The 16993-nt window shown below is 41.8% G+C and overlaps 1 protein-coding gene across 2 annotated transcripts in view; it reads left to right on the forward strand.

The window, feature by feature from the left end:
* agbl4 (AGBL carboxypeptidase 4) overlaps nucleotides 1-16993 on the forward strand; it is a 310470-nt gene that overhangs the window by 27375 nt on the left and 266102 nt on the right. The gene's annotated exons all lie outside the window — the stretch shown is intronic.

Below are 16993 nucleotides of genomic sequence, written 5' to 3' on the forward strand. Positions count from 1 at the left end.
AGAACAAACAAACAAACAATTAATTTGTTAACATTGGTAACCCTAGAACTAAGTAAGCTGATTTAAAGATCATATTTTTTAAGATGATTCCTTGTTTTCCTCGAAAATTATTCAGGAGCAGTGTGCTCCGGATTGTTTTCTGAAGCTACTTTATGTCCATAAGGTGTGAGCAAAAGATGTTACCAGTATGAAATAATATTAGGTTTAGGTATGATACAGTTCAAGACGTTAGTAGTCTAGAATCATACACATTTATTTTATTTATTATTTGTGAAAAAACACAGAGGGGGGGGGGTGAAGGTTTTTTTGATCATGAACAACAAAATAATATGCAAGAATTAAATCCCCCTTCCAGTGCCATGGATAGTGCCACTTGGCCAGGCATGCCAAAACACTTATATATGAACTTCAATATTTAATGCAAAATAATCTCAAAATGAAATAGCACAACGTGGCGTCAACATAAAACACAGCGCTTTCAGGCCGGGGAGCGGAGTCTGCTTTCCCGGCGAAAACACAATACTTTCATCCAGGAAATGCCTCGGGAGTGTTTTATTCCAAACCACGATCTTTTACCTGAAAGTCGTTTTGGTGCCTAAACTTAACTGTCTTTGCTGCTCACTATTTCTTGGCTAAACTCAACTACCATGGCCCCTGAAGGACCGTCATCTGGCGGTGCCTGTAGCCGGCTCACAGTCACCTATTGCCGGCTGACGTTAAACACTACCAACTGCCACTGATACTGATACGTCACTAAAATATGGTCTTTTGGTGAAATAGCATTGACTTTGGGGGGGTACATTTTGTAAAAATAATTCAGAAGAGGCAGGGATATATAGACCAGAAAGGGGGAGCTCCCACGCATTCCCCCCCCCCCCCCCCCCCCTGGAAAATTGCACCCTGCACATACAAATGTCACAATACCTCCCAGAATGTCCTCTTAAACATCTCAGTGCATTAGAAATCTGTGCCCATAACGCCACCAAAGTTGTTTCTTCTTGACATCTATTTCCTCCCTCACTTCTTGTCACAGCCTTTGAGCTTGATTCTGCCACTCTGACCTCCGTGCTTGGCTGACAGAGGTGGTCACATGCCACAGAGATGCACTGTATGTGGGTACAGTGAGCGTGGCTTCAGGGGGATGGAGGATTGTTCTTTGTATATAACTTTGCAGGACAAGAAGACAGTAAAACTGACAATATTGGCCTTTAAGTTTGACTGCTGTTATGTAATCTGTGCTCATACAAGCTTGTCAGGCTTAGATATAAGGCAAACACTCACAAAAAAATTTGTTTAGAGAGAGGCAGTGTGAAGACAAGATAGAAAAGGAGAGAGAAAGAGATTGACAAAGATACAAGCGAAAAAAAAGCAAATAGACAGCGATAGAGCAAAAAAAAAAAAAAAAGGCAAGGATGAATCCACACAGCATGCTGTTGCTGCTGTCTTCCTGTAGAGTGTCCAACCCAGCCTATCTGAGGCTATCAGGCCTATCAGCCCATCTCCCTGCAGTGCTGTAGTCAGCACTAATCACATTTTATGGCTCTGAGATGAATGGGAGGCCTCGGCTTGGAGCCGGATCGATCCCAGGGCCAGATAGACCAGCACCAGCATTCTGCGGCCTGGGCCAACAGGATATTTGCTGTTGTGGCAAAATGACAGAGAAAGTGTGAGAGAGAAACAGAGAGAAAACTGAGTGGGGAGTGTAATACGACACAATAAACGACAAAAGATTGATATCACATAATGTATATGATTACACTATGTACAGTGGCACATGCAAGAGCAAGCTTACAGGTGAACAAACATTTTCATTACATACGACCACGCTCTCTCTATAGGTCCCTTCACAAGCTTCTTTCATAGAAATCTGTTTCTTATCTGTCCAATTTCCTTCCTCAAAGAGGCCTTGTGTGAATTTAATCTACTCCAGTAGAAGGTGTTGTGGTTAAGTGCTGCCTGTGCATTTTGCCAAGGTGTGTGTGTGTGTGTGTGTGTGTGTGTGTGTGTGTGTGCACATGCGTGCGTGCACACAGAGGCTGTGATTAGATTGGGTCTGTGTGCCTACAATCGTCAGCATTCACATACATCTTTGGTTTACATCCTAATAACTGTAGTATTGTTATGATTTGAAACAAAAAATTAAACAGATAAATTAAACAGACAAAGAATAATAACATGAGTAAATAAACCAACTAAGTGTAGCTATGTGGGGAGAGGCTGTGCTATAGAGATATCAGTGAGTTCCAGGGGAGAACTGGGCTGTTCGAGTGTTTCATCCAGCTAAGCCTTGCTAACTCTCAGCCTGAGCCAGGGGAATGGGGAACAGTAAAAGCCCGTGATATTGGAAGTGAGATGGCCATTTTGAAGGAATGTAAGCTGGTGAAACAGATTTGGTCTGCCTCAATCAGCTTAGCAGCTTTGTGGAAATTGGCTTCACCGTAGCACCGGTTATGATGGATGGCTGGATAAATGAATGTGTCTTTTTTGTATGTCCTTTCTTTTTTCTGTGTTTCGAACTACTCACTTACCTCAAAAAGCTCAGACCAATTCTGGTTACGTTGGTTGCAATGGCCGGGACCATTTGACTCTATTTGAGGTTCTGCTCAGTTTGGCATATTTTCTCTGGGAAAATGTCTTGCAAAAAATACTTGTGCAGAGTGTTTGGTCTGAGTCTCTACTGGGCCACAGAGAGACAAACATCTGATGGTATAGTGCAATTTTGGTGTCTGTCTTGGCGAGAAAGTGCACCCATCCGACATTCATGTTCCCCTCCGAATGTATTTTAATAACTTTGGTAACTCCTCATCTGGCACCATCATCAGGTCAAAACTTAATTGTGTCGTTTATGACCAAATACCTGCAAAACATTTCCATCCAGCTGTGCTTGGTGTGTACTGCTAATTAGCTAATGTTAGCCTCCTAACATGCTAAACTAAAATGGTGAACATGTTATACATGTTAGCATGCTGACATTAGCATTTAGCTAAAAACAACACTGTGCTAAAGTACAGCCTCACTGACTTAGTCTTGTTACTTGATTAATTACAAACAATTAGTCGTCTCAACTGTTATTGACTCATTTATTAATTGACAAGTCATTTTAGCACTACATAACAAATGTTTCTTAAGATTATGTTTTGGGGCTTTTCCCTTTATTAGACAGTGATAGTGGGTGGACTGGAAAGGGGGAGAGAGATGGGGGATGACACGCAGCAAAAGGCAGCAGGTCGGATTCGAACCCGCGGCGCTGCAAAGGACTCAGCCTACATGGGGCGGACGCTCTTACTGGGTGAGCTAGAGGCCGCCCCATTTCTTAGTATTTTCTGTTGTGTTTCCCAGTTCTATGGAGGGAGGGGTGTTAGTCTAGAGCTTGTTTGGCATAAATGTTTGGATTGACTGAGGGCTTAATTCTAAATACATCAAAGATATCTGAGAATGGCATTGTTGACTTGCTTTTCATCAGTAATTTGCACTTCATTCAACTGTATAGAAAACAAGTTAAGACAGGGGGCAACAGATAACAGGATGGGGACTCAAGTCTGAGACTCGGACTCAAGTCGCACTTAAGTTGCACAAACAGCTGACTTCAGATTTGACTTGCGACTCCACCCAAAATAATTCAGACTTGGACTTTAGTGATGGGACAACCGACTCTTTTACGTGTCGTTGGTTGGCCTACTGAGTTAATAGTTTCGGTCACCGGTTCGCGTGCCCTCGGCGGTGGGGGGGGGCTGATCACGCGTTTACTTCCCCCGCCAGGAATCAAGACACCGCTTGATTACATTAGACTCGAACGGTTGCGTTTACATCAGAATCAGAATCAGAATCAGAAAAGCTTTATTGCCATTGGCCTTTTTTACACATACAAGGAATTTGTTTTGGTGTTGTAGGTGCATGTCACACATTCTCTAAAATAAGTTAAACGAACAGGTTAAATAGAACAAACAGTATAAGTATAAATATATGTGTATATATACACACACACAGAATGTATTAAAAATAAGAGAGTAAGAATTAAGATAAAAAGAGCAGATTAAGTACAGTGGCATGTAGAGCCAGAGGTGGGGTGTGGCGAGTGTCAGGGTGGTTTCCGGGCCTTGTTAATAAGGTTAGTGGCAGAGGGGAAAAAACTGTCCTTGTGACGTGAGGTTTTGGTCCTGATGGACCTCAGCCTCCTGCCAGAGGGGAGTGTCTCAAAGAGTTTGTTGCCGGGGTGGGAGGGGTCAGCCACAATCTTTTCAGCACGCTTCAGAGTCCTGGTGGCGTAAAGGTCCTGGAGCCAATCACCTTCTCTGCTGACCGAATGACACGCTGCAATCTGCCCTTGTCCTTGGCAGTGCTAGCAGCGTACCAGATGGTGATGGAGGATGTGAGGATGGACTCAATAATGGCTGTGTAGAAGTACACCATCATTGTCTTTGGCAGGTTGAATTTCTTCAGCTGCCGCAGGAAGTACATCCTCTGTTGTGCTTTCTTGACGAGGGAGCTGATGTTCAGCTCCCACTTGAGGTCCTGGGAGATGATAGTTCCCAGGAAGCGGAAAGACTCCACAATGTTAATTGTGGAGTCACAGAGGGTAATGGGGGCAGGTGGGGTTGAATTATTCCTGAAGTCCACAACCATCTCCACTGTCTTTAGAGCATTGAGCTCTAGATTGTTTTGCTTGCACCAGGTCACCAGATGGTCAGCCTTCGGTCTTGACATACTATTTACACACTTATACTGACCGACACTAGACTCACACACTGGCCACGGTTACATTTGGTAGCCTGGTCCGCAGGCTCCTCGTCACAATCTCACTACCATGTGGCAACATACACTTCTAACATTTAACATAACTACCAAGATAACATTACGTGTATTTGTATGTGATATAATACTTTCCCCTTGGTAATGTAGCCTATGAATTTCCATGAACACAATTCTAAAATGCACGAGACATAAAGGCTTCTGGGATCGGTTGATAACTCAAACTTGCCGAGAACCTAGACACCCGTTTGATTACATAGACTCATGCACTAGGCACTGTTACGGTCTTGTTCAGTACCCTGGTGCGCGGTCTCCTGGTGACAGCCTACCTACCATGTAACAAACATTTAACTTAACAACTACTAAGATAACATGACGTGTATTTGTATGTGTTATCCATCGATAATGTAGCCTATGAATTTCTATGTACACAATCATCTAAGATGCACCAGAAATAAAGGCTTCTGGGATCAGTTCATAACTCAAACTTGCAGAGAACCTAGACACCTGTTTGAATATACCGTAGACTCATGCAGTACCCTCGGTTATGGTCCTTACGGTCTCGTTCAGTAGCCTGGTGCGCAGTCTTGTAGCAACATTCACTTCTCTAACATTAACTTAACAGAACTACCGATAATGTGTGAATTGCCATGAACACAATCATCTAAGATGCACCAGAAAAAAGGCTTGGTTAATAACTCAAACTTGCCGAGAACCAAGACACCGCTTGATTACATTAGCTAGACTCGAGCGGCCGGTTGCACGGGTACATTCGGTCTCGTTCAGTAGCCTGGTGCGCGTCTAGGTAGCTCATTTCCTGATTGATTCTACCACCACTATGAGGCGCTAATGAGCTAGATTACTACACACACAGTAGCAGAAGAATACCAGCTACACACAACGGCACGAATGAGGTAAAAGAAAAAAACAGGAGTGAGTCGGTTCATTGACGTATGGCACTCGATTCTCCCGGTTCAGTGACACGAGTCGGGTTAATTAACCGGCTCTTCGGTCAGTTCGTCAACACTATTGGACTTGAGTTTCGAGACTCGTCAACAATCTGTTTTCATGCAATTATTGCTTTTTAAATCAAAATTTACTCATGTATTTCTATTTTCTTTTATTGGCGCATATACGTTGGGGAAATGTATGACGAGCTGCATGTCCCCTGCCCTTTGCCGTAATGTGCAATGTAACGCATGCGCTATGCCTATGTGCGCGCACTCACATATCAAAAAATGCATGACGATGGCGACACCATGCCGTTTGTCATTAGTTTTGCTTTCAATAACTTAAGCAGTGGCAGCAAGCAAACAGCTACATGCAAGGTGTGTGGCACCAAGATAAATGATGCCGGATCAACAACGTCAAACTTCATCAGGCATCTCAAAACGCACCTAGATAGGTCAGTCACTTGCTAATGTGAAAGAGACGTTACATTTAGCATATATCGTCACAGGTAACAAGCTAACCATCGCAAAGTGTTGTGCTAATGCTGGGAAGAGGCAAATTGTATCTTTATAGTTAGTAGTTGCTGAGGCTCAGACATCAATGGCGCACAGGAGGCGGGACGGACCGATCCATCTCTCCAGGAACAAACGCTGTGTCGGGGGGGCAAACTCATGTGATGTGTAATTGATCCCGCAGATGATTTGTAGGCTATTAAGTGAACAAGGTGTACCCGGTCCACCAAACACTGGGCCGTGTTGACTGTCTTAATTCTGCACATATTTCTGTTGCTGTAGTCCTATTTACTATTTCATTATTTCATCCATGCGTGGCGCAGCGGATTCGTGCGCACTGTCACCTGCCGTGGAGACTCTGGCCTCACTAACCTCTCCTCCTCTGAGTCGGATCTCCCTCGCGCTGGACTCAGTTTCACTGAGCCTACTAACACTTACAAAATAAATGGCATTACATCAGTGAGTTCAAACTGCTTATATATATATATATATATATATATATATATATATATATATATATATATATAATTTGGACTGACACTGAGATGCATGTTGTTCTGTAACTGGTTTGGCACTGCCACTATTCTCTTGATTTCCACTTCGACATTAGACATTTTTTTGAGTGAAAGAGACGTTACATTTAGCATATATCGTCACAGGTAACAAGTTAACCATCGCAAAGTGTTGTGCTAATGCTGGGAAGAGGCAAATTGTATCTTTATAGTTGTATCCATATGATGTGACAGACTTAGGTTAATATTTCACCAGGTCCGAGGGCTAGAGGGATGTGTTACGTAGACCCCATGAAGTTATCCTACAACTGATTTTGATACTGTACTGTCTGGATGGTAGCTACAGGACATGTTTTGAATTCATAAGATTTAACAATACAGTGTTAGGGACAGATCAGATGGCCAGAGACTTGAGACTTGACTTGGACTTGTTGCAAAAGACTTGAGACTTGACTTGAACTTGCCCCTCAAAGACTTGAGACTCAACTTGGACTTCCAAAAAATGACTTGTGAACATCTCTGACAGGTAATGAGGAGGTAAGGAATGATAATACAGTTATAGCAGCGATGAAAATGAGTTGTTTGTTTATAGTGGTTTGATATATGGAGTCATATTTAACTATAAGTTTCAGTCATATTTGTGGGTGATTTTTTATAATCGCTGTATCTAATTTTATTGTTGTTGTAGCTGATTTTATTACCAATATAGCTGCTTATCTTGCCTTTTGGAAACATAAATACAGTATCTGGTCTACCTGTCTTGGTCATCCAACAAAGATAGAATTGATGTAAACAAACCTGAATTCTCCAAGCATGTTGAAGTTTAGCCATTGTTGACTTACTAACTCACATTCTGTGCTGCACAATGTATGTTGGAGCAGAGGGCAAAGACTCTGAAGATGTTTCCCTATCTCATTTACTTTGAATACAATAACAAGAACTCAACAACATTGGACCTTTAAAAATGTTTTGCGTTTGATGTCCAAACTGAGTGTATTTATAAGTTACACTTAAACTTAAGTTATATCATAAGCCATCCAGCTGCTGCTATTTCATTTCTACTTCTGCCTATTTATGACCAGAAACCAGTAGTTGAGTTGATATGCTGTTCCATTCTGCTGTAGGGGTGTGCTTGATGTCAGGCTCCGTGAAGGGCATGACTGTGAGCTTTTATCATAGGAGCCTTCAGGGAGCCATTCATAGAAGACAGGCAGTAAAACCTTGCGCCGAGCGCCTCCAACTCCTCCAGCTCTTCCAACTGCTGCAGGGGTGATTTGTAAGCCTCACTTGTCCAGGGAAAAGCAGTGCAGGGCGGTTACTCTCCATAATCAGGAAAGAGGACGAACTGGAGCAGAAAAGGCCATGTGTTACCTCTAATCCCTAAAGAGACATCATCACTTTACTGTTTCAGACAATGCTCACCTATTTAAATTCATTATCAACGATGTTACGTCATTTGTCGAGAAGAAAAGTCGGATGGAACATAAAGTTAAACATTAAAAAGGATGTTAAAACGGAGCCATTATGGATCACGTCTTGGTGACACTAATCAACCAGTCCTCTTTTTATGCAGCTGCTGTTTTTCACAGACTGTGATTGGGCTAGTTTTATAAATGAGTACAATATTCTATCTGATATCACACGTCATAATGCCTAATTGGGTTTAAAAGGCCTTCAAACATCCTCTGTACAAAGTGTCATTTTCTAAATGTGTAATTTACTTATCAGTTTGAAAGATACATCATTAATATGCTGATGTCTTGTGCAACAGCAGAGAAAAAAAGAATAAAGTAAAGGAGAGTGAGTGAGAGACAGAGAGCAGCGCAAGAGCAGGGTAATGGATGTAGTGCACATTGATTTTTCCCCCCATAGAGAAGAGACAGAAGCAGGAAGAGAGGGTAAAGGAGGAGGAGGAGGAGGAGGAGTGCTGTATTTACGAGAAATGACTTGTTCATGTAGGCAATACATTTCCCTCCCATCCTAAATAGAGTATGTTGGCAGCACTGCTGGGAAGTCAGCTGCTGGTCTGGGTGCGTAACATCAATGCCAGCCTGCATAATAGAGGTTCTTATCTGAGCTCACTGCTTCAACAGCTCCTGGACAATGTTCTGGTGTATAAGGCCATGTCTGTGCAGATCAACACATTGAACTTCACTCCCAGAAGTGTGTAGGGACACTCCACTTCCCACCCACCCCCCCTTGTCTATTAACCTCTGTTTCATCATCTTTTTTCCTCCATGCTCCGTGCTTGCATCTCTCTACCATCATGTGTTGTGATGTCCTTCAGCAGTGACAGAGGGAGAAGAGGACAGGCGGGTCTCTAGCGAGCACCATTGAATGAACATGGGCTAATCATGGCTGGCATAGCATGCACTGCAGACAGCTGTTTGGTAGCGGGTTCTTGTGGCAGGACCACTGTGGGTCTGCCCATGGGAGGCCTTGCTGAATATATAGCTTTAAGTTTAGGATTAGACTCCTGCACGTTTATCAGGTCTACCCATACTGTCCTCAAAATACACAAGGTAGGGGCTCACGCACACTCACAAAGATGCACGCTGTCAAACTCACACACACAAAACCACTTACATGCTTGTCAACAGGTCTGCTTGTCTTCTTTCCCTGTCTGTTTTAAAGACTCAGGCTGGCCATGTCATTTTTTAGTCCTTTGCATTGCCTTTTCTTCCCCTTCTGCCTCTGCAGCATATGGCACAAGGTAGATATGCATGTGTCCTGTGCTTGTGGTCTTCTTCTTCTTTGGAAGTTAATTTTTTTAAGCTTCCCCTCTCTACAGTCTCCAAAGGAGAGACATTTGCTTCTGTGTGACTCTGCTAAAGGGATTATTTCACTTCACAAACATACCACACAGGCCCAGAAACTTTAGAATGCTAGTTTCAAACCCCGGAGCGAAGTTGTAGAAAGACTTGTGCAGTTTTGAAAGACATACAAGACATCAGACAGTTGTGTCAGAGAGCATAGGGTATCGTGAGTGACCTTGTTCTGTTAAGGTGAACTAAAGCATCGTTCCTTATTGTCAAGGCTGATGCTCCCCAGATCTCTTCATAATGACATGGACAAAAGGATATGACAACAGCACAGAATGAATTTTCCAATTGTCTCCCTGATAGCAAAATTAGTTTTCCCTGGGTTATCTCTGCTAACGCAAGGTTCCTTATCAAAATTCATTGCTTTATTTTTAGCTTGATTCACTCTAAAAATGAGGCACAAAGCTTAAGGGCATGTTTTGAAATAAAGACACTTTTTTATTACTCATTTGGATTCACTTTATTCAAACAGAAGAGATACATGCATAGCTCTAAGCTCACAGTTTCCAGGGACGTAAATACAATGTCTAATACTACAGTTTTTCCTCTTGATCTGTCATAATACTCTGTACAAAGTACAAACACCTACAGTCACGTGAACATATGAAAGTTTGGGACCTCTGCTTTTGTTTATGTGTGCTATGTCATGAAAAAGCTTGTAGGTGTGACATGTTTGGCTGGAAAGGGAACATCTGTAGTGGGTTTGGTTTGTGTGCCCATCAGGACAGACATCAGTGGGCCATCCATTCGGAGCACAGCAGCAGGGCGGAGTGAGATGTTGCCAAAGTGGACTCTAGCCGCTAATTTCGCGAATCAGGGCTCAAAGTGCAAAGAGCAGTCAAGTGCGGGAGAAAGTGTTGGCAAACTTTTGATATTTTTGTGGCTGCAGGTCTATACCACAGGATAAGACTAATGCAGACTAATTCCTATACACATAAAAAAGGGCTTTTTGACTTGGAGGCTGGTGGTGGCAGGGGGCCAGCAGGCCTTTGCAGTCCTTGAATAGAGAGAACTGGGTTGCCAGCCACAGCATGGAATAAAAAGAAAGGGGTAAAGGAGGAGGAGAGAGAAATGACAGGAGTGGGGTGCTATAAACTGTTCTTTTGAGATATCATTGGCTCTTTAGAAATAAGTTTTATTAGTATATGGAACATCTATTTTTCAATATTTCTTGTACATGTAATAATGGTGCAGCTAAATGGAACATTAAAAAGAGTAACGAGTTACGAATACTTTGCCCAATTTTCTAGCATAGATATTTTCTAGTATCAATTTAACATTGCTGATTTGTTATTAATCCTTAATGGCAATGTCTGACATGCTGCAATTTATATTAGTTTGACCTACATATTTAATACATTCTTGTGTCAATTTTTAACCCACTAACTAGAGCTTAGCGAAATAGCCAAAATCTTCTATTCTGATATAGGTGGGGAACGGAGAAGAGTATTGCTGAGGTTTCAGGGGAAGGCATGGTATGGTGGCCTGGTAAGGGCCTTGTGGAGCTGCTGTGCATCTGCATGAAATGATGAGCCTGGTGTCAGGACATGGATCATCCTTTTACACTGAGTAATGAATACAGATTGCACACCGGATAGAGAGGCTCTGCAATCTGCTGCACCACAAATGAAACAACTGCCGTTCTAATCAAATAGTCTTTTCATGCCAGCGCAGCCCTCAACTTGGGCTAAATTCAATTCCAGATCCACAGATTTGTGGGTTGGGGGTTTGGGAAACGCAGGAGGCAAGGGGGAGTTATAAATGTTGTAATTAGAGTATTGTTTAATGTGTGTAGACGCGTGTGATGTGTGTGTGTACGTTGGCGTGGGAAGTGGGTGGGTAAAGGGGGGGGCTCCCTGGTTGTCGTTAACCACTTGGTTATTTTAGATAGCAGTTGAAGGAATGGGTCCAATCACACACACACAAACACACACTCATGCACAAATGCACACATTTAGCTAATTATGCCAACTAGTGGCTTGGGAGAACACGTTCTCTGTATTCTGTATTTAGGGAACAGCGAGGAGCTTTGAAGGAGAGCCGCAGTGCCTCTTTGATGCTGCTTTTGTTTTTTGTTTGTGTGGTTTAATAATTTAATCAAGCCAAACGTCCTCCTTCTCTTTGTAACTGTCTGTTGGTGGAAGCTAATTACTCTGCAGATTGTTCTCCTGGTGCTAGAGATGAGAGTTTAGATCCAGAGGGGGGGGGGGGGGGGGGGTTGCTGATGGCTGTAATTTAACAGTGTGCTGATGGGCTAAGCTGTCCGTCGACTGCTGTTTTATTGTTTTGGGAGGCTGCTGACGAGCTACTATTCTAATATGCACCATCTGATGAGAATGCGCCTGCAATGTTGTAGTGCATTCTTTCTTTTCTATCTATCTATCTATCTATCTATCTATCTATCTAGCTATCTATCTAGCTATCTATCTTATTATTTGCTACATAACCTTTTCACAAGTGTGTGAAACTGCTGAGAGCAACAACTTATTGCTTGCTAAGTTGCAAAACTACGAATAGAAGTGAATATTTCAAGAGGAGAATCAAAGTTTACTGTGAGAAAACAAATATAGAGTGAGATTAGATAAGAGGAGTGGTAGCGAGTTATTATTAAACTAGTGAAATTCTCTTTGATTTATTGCTATTGATAAATGGCTTATATTGCTTCTGAATCTACACCGAATGTTCTATGAGCCATAGCCTGTGATTGATACACTTCTTCAATAAACAGAGAATACAATCTACCTTTTCCATTTCCTGGCAGGCTGGCAGTATTTGTCAGAATTACAGTGCCTGCCATTTAGGCTAGAGGATGTAAGGTCCATTCCAACGTACTGTATGGTGACTGACACGCCACATCAATGAAAAGATCAGAGCTTCAGCTTTCATTTAATGTTCACAGTGCACTGCTACAACATTCCTTTCTGTTGCTAATAAAACTTTTATAAAACTTGATATGCTCTAGGGATTGTAGGGTAGTTATTTTGAAAACTACGTTCAACTATGTCTATCAAGTTTGTCTCATGGCTGAGCTCCTATCTGAGCTTCCTATTATATGTCACACATCTTACTGTACAACATGACTCATTCAGATTCCCTGTTGATGTCAGCAATAACAACAACTGACTGTTCTGCCATAGTCTTGAAGGTTTCATCTACCCATCTAGAGCTCGGCCAAACCGTGTAACTGATTAGATTTCAATGCTGCTGGCTCTAATTAGTGTTCATGTAATCAAATCAACAGACAGACTAGATTAGTATGTATGACTCTACTGTATAATGTAACACACACTACAGGGGATAAATACGTCCTCGTCAGAAATGAATTGTGCATGTATTTGAAAGTCATAAGGGGAGGTATGAGCTGGGGTTATCCACACACAGTATTGGGGCTAGATGCATTTTAACCCTACTTCTGTGAGCACGGGCTCTAACAGCTTGACAGGCTTACACAACCCTGCAGCGCAGCATGCAGAAATGTGCGGTTACCCCGTTCACCAGTGTGGAGCAAGAGGCCGCTGCTCCATCTTCCACCATGGTTGATGTTGATTTTACACAAGAGCAGAGAAGCAGGATTGGTGGACCCAAAGCAGAAGCAGAAGTCTGGCTCCATCCTGAGCTCATAACATAAAGTACATGTCAGAACCTGCTGCCAGACATAGATTGGTCCAATTGAGTCGCTCGTTTAGTCACTGGAATAACAATTACTTAGTTCACTATAAGACATGTGCAGTGAAAGTGAAAGCTAAAATGCAAAAGTCCCTTTGATTCTAGGGAGGCAAAAAAGCAAGTTCTGCAGTTTAATTAATATAGAATTGGTTCTTTATTATTAAAATCAAGGCAGTGTTTCCCTTTCTGTATGAGATATATTATAAATGTATTACAATAATGATGTCAAATATTCTATCTCACTAGTTTTGCTGTAACTGTGGTTTTGAATGTGTGAGGCCTGAAGCCAAGAGGCAGGAAGTGTTGGCTGTTGAGGGTTGTTTTAGTGCTGATTTGATGTTGCAGGTTTTTGGAGGGAGACACTTTCAGACTGTGCTCACACCTCATGTGGTTAGGTCAAGCCAGTTGGGCTAATTTACTCTATGTGCTGTCAGTGACACTGGGTGGGGGGCTAGCTGCTGGTGGCATGCTGGCCCAAAGAGCATGCTGTGAGTTGAGACATTTATAGCTACTCTAGTGGCAAGTGTGTACATGCTCCATCACTAATACACTCATAGTATCATATAATGTGTTGGCCTTGGAGCTAGAGTACAGTATGTGTGTGTATGTGTGATGGGTTGTGGCTCATGCAGAGCTCTATCTCCTGGCAGCACCTGGGGTAGGTGGTGTCAGCACTGTGCACCACCATAAATCAAGACTGTGGTCTCAAATGTGTGTGTGTGTGTGTGTGTGTGTGTGTGTGTGTGTGTGTGTGTGTGTGTGTGTGTGTGTGTGTGTGTGAGTGTGTGTTCTGTCCATTTTTGGTGCCTGCAGGTACAGTATATATTCAGAAGCTGATTGTCAATAAAACAAAACACAATTAAGCTGGTTGGCTCAAGTGTGTGTGTGTGTGTGTGTGTGTGTATATATATGTGTGTGTGTGTGTGTCAGAGCCCCTGGGGGATCCAACTTCCTGTTCTGTGATGCCTTGGTCACATCTGCTATGAATGTTTTATGTCTCAATGGTGGTAACCGGCTATGGTTGAGCACACCAGCACACACACGCACAATAACATCAGTATCCTGCAAAGTGAATCATTTCCACCATTAGAGGGTTTAGAATTCCATTTACTTTGACGCTGTTTATCCATCAAATTATTATTTTTGCATTTTAATCATACAACTGCAATTAACCAGCAAGTTTTGCTCCATCTTGTAATGTGTAGCAGCATTGTTTCTGCATTTAAATACCTGCACAAATATGGTAAACCAAAAATGTTGTATGTTGTTTAAAAGATAGATAGAAGATTAGATTTTGGCATGTGTTACATTTTTGATATCCATGTCAACTTGTCTATTGGTTAGAAAATTCAGAAGGCAGGCATAAGCTAGGTGTAAGAAGTCTGTGTGATTGTGAAGGTTGTTTGGTTTATGTGGGTAATAGTAATAGTTTCTACGTGAAACTGCTCATATCCAGGTCTGTAGATTATATAACCGGGTCAAGTTCTGGAAAGACATGTTGCCATCTAGTTCCATTATATTCAAAACAAGGCAGACATCTCTAAGGCAATATCTCCAACACGGGGCAACTTATATCAAAACAGTCTAGACTGATAAATAGCATTACAGTTAAAAAGAAAAATATGTAGTTTGGATTTTGTAGTTTTGGGTGAACTGTCCCTTTAAGATAAACAAAACAGGTAAAAACTGAGACAGCTCTAAAACCTGGTCAGAGTATGCTAGGGATCAGTTATTTTGACACCAAAACTGCACTGCCACACCTGATTTTTATTGAAACTCCTCTCTATAGTGCTTATTGCACTTTTGAGTGAAAACAATTTCATGGCGAGCCAAAATATTACCAAATAAAAGCAGGTGCAACAAAATTGATTTTTGCCAAACAAAAGATAAAGTGTCATTTTGCTGGTGGTCAATCTGCACTGGTATGAAAACAGGTCCCTATATGCTAAAGTTGGTCCCATAAATGCTCAGCTTGGTTCCCCTGTAAACTATGACTATCTGACTATCCCTGTAAAGGAGCCCAGACAATTCAAGCAAAGTAAACTTTATAAGGTATCTCTCACAGTGTGATAGAGACACCTTACTGCTTTGTTCAGCCTGCATGTGTGATATCTCCACCAGAGAGTTTTTGAGAGTAAACAGATGTTGTTTGTCTTTGTGATGTCGAGATTTAGCATCTCAAGGGATGCAGCGGACCTGTGCTTTCCTGTAAGCTCACAAAGGAATCAGAGATGGAAATAGCTCAAACAGATGAACACTGTTTCACAACAAAAGTAAGACGAGGGTTTTCTTTAGACCGCAGTGCTCGTGGACAATATGGTCTTGTGGTTGTATCTCTTGTTGAAATACATATGGCTCAAAGGATGGTCTCTCCACTTGTGTGTGATGTAGATACATTATTTTCACATCCAACATATGCTCTGTTTACATAGTTTTTCAGATTTTCATTTTTTCCCTTTTATGTTTTATTTAGGTTACTGACACTTTGTGTAATTCAATTTACAAAGTATAGATTAAACATTAAATTGCACAAGTTACTTCAAAAGCCCCTAAAATTAATATAAGATAAACAAATAATTTATTTAACTTTATAATGTCAGCCATTGTGCTATTGTACTATTCAACTGGTTCAGGTACTAATGGACTACAATGCGTAGCAAATATATTGTTTGAGGGTAAGCCCACTCATAGCACCAAAGCTCAATGTGTAAAGATAGTTTTATATGATGAATTTGGTTATTCTTTCTGATACAACAGGGATGTGTGCATTGATGATAGCAGGAGAGTAGTACATAAATAGCAAAAACAGCATGTTCCCCTCCACTTTAATTGTCATATCATCGTTAGCCAACATAGAACACTGACAGCCTATGTGTGCTGTCAAACCCTGAATCCCCAAGGAAAAGCTTGCTTCTGTGGCTACTGGATCTGGCAAGCATACATCAGTACACTCGAATGAAAAGCCTGAAATGTCAAGGACCAAAGGAATGAGGGAAGAAAATGAAATGGGGGAAGACATAGATAAAAAAGACAGAGAGGAGTGGAAGTTTTGTGTATAATGAGCAGTTGGAATGTGAGGACTGCTGAATTAATCAGACCGCTAGAGCTCATACAAAGTAGGCAGAATGCTTTTCATGTGACAAATGTGTAATTAAGAATGATTTTATATCTCTCTCTCTCCCCCCCACACACACACACACACACACACACACACACACACACCCCTTGATGGACTAGAGGTGGGTGGGAGGAACAAAGCATTTGTGTGCTTCCCTGCATGTGTGTGTGTGTGTGTGTGTGTGTGTGTGTGTGTGTGTGTGTGTGTGTGTGTGTGTTTTTTTTGAGAGAGTGTGTACAAGTATGAGATGAGATGGAGGCTTTAATTACAGTTCTATTAGAATAACACCAGCCCCCATCGTTCACTGATACTGAGTGATAGGAAGGGATGTTTTCATTTTGACGTCTCGCCTTTTTTTTTTTGTCTTTTAGGTTTGACACCACATTTTTTCAGCCAAAACATGTGGATTTTAAAGATTGCTTTTTTCCATCCAGCCCACACGCACAAGATATTTATTTTGACTCCTCATTTTATCAGCAACAGCAGAGATGGTTGATCGCTAGCTTTGGAAAGCCTTCTTACACATTTTTGGTTTACTCACTGTGTGGTCTGGCAAGGTTTGCTTGACATTTGTTTGGATTTCAAGAGTTGTGAAGGGGTGTGGGCCAAAATAACTTTGTAGGCAACAGGATCACTCTTAAGGCTCATTGTTATTACAGAGAT

The sequence above is a fragment of the Sander vitreus genome, chromosome 9 (assembly GCF_031162955.1).
Source record: "Sander vitreus isolate 19-12246 chromosome 9, sanVit1, whole genome shotgun sequence".
Classification (NCBI taxonomy): Eukaryota; Metazoa; Chordata; class Actinopteri; order Perciformes; family Percidae; genus Sander; species Sander vitreus.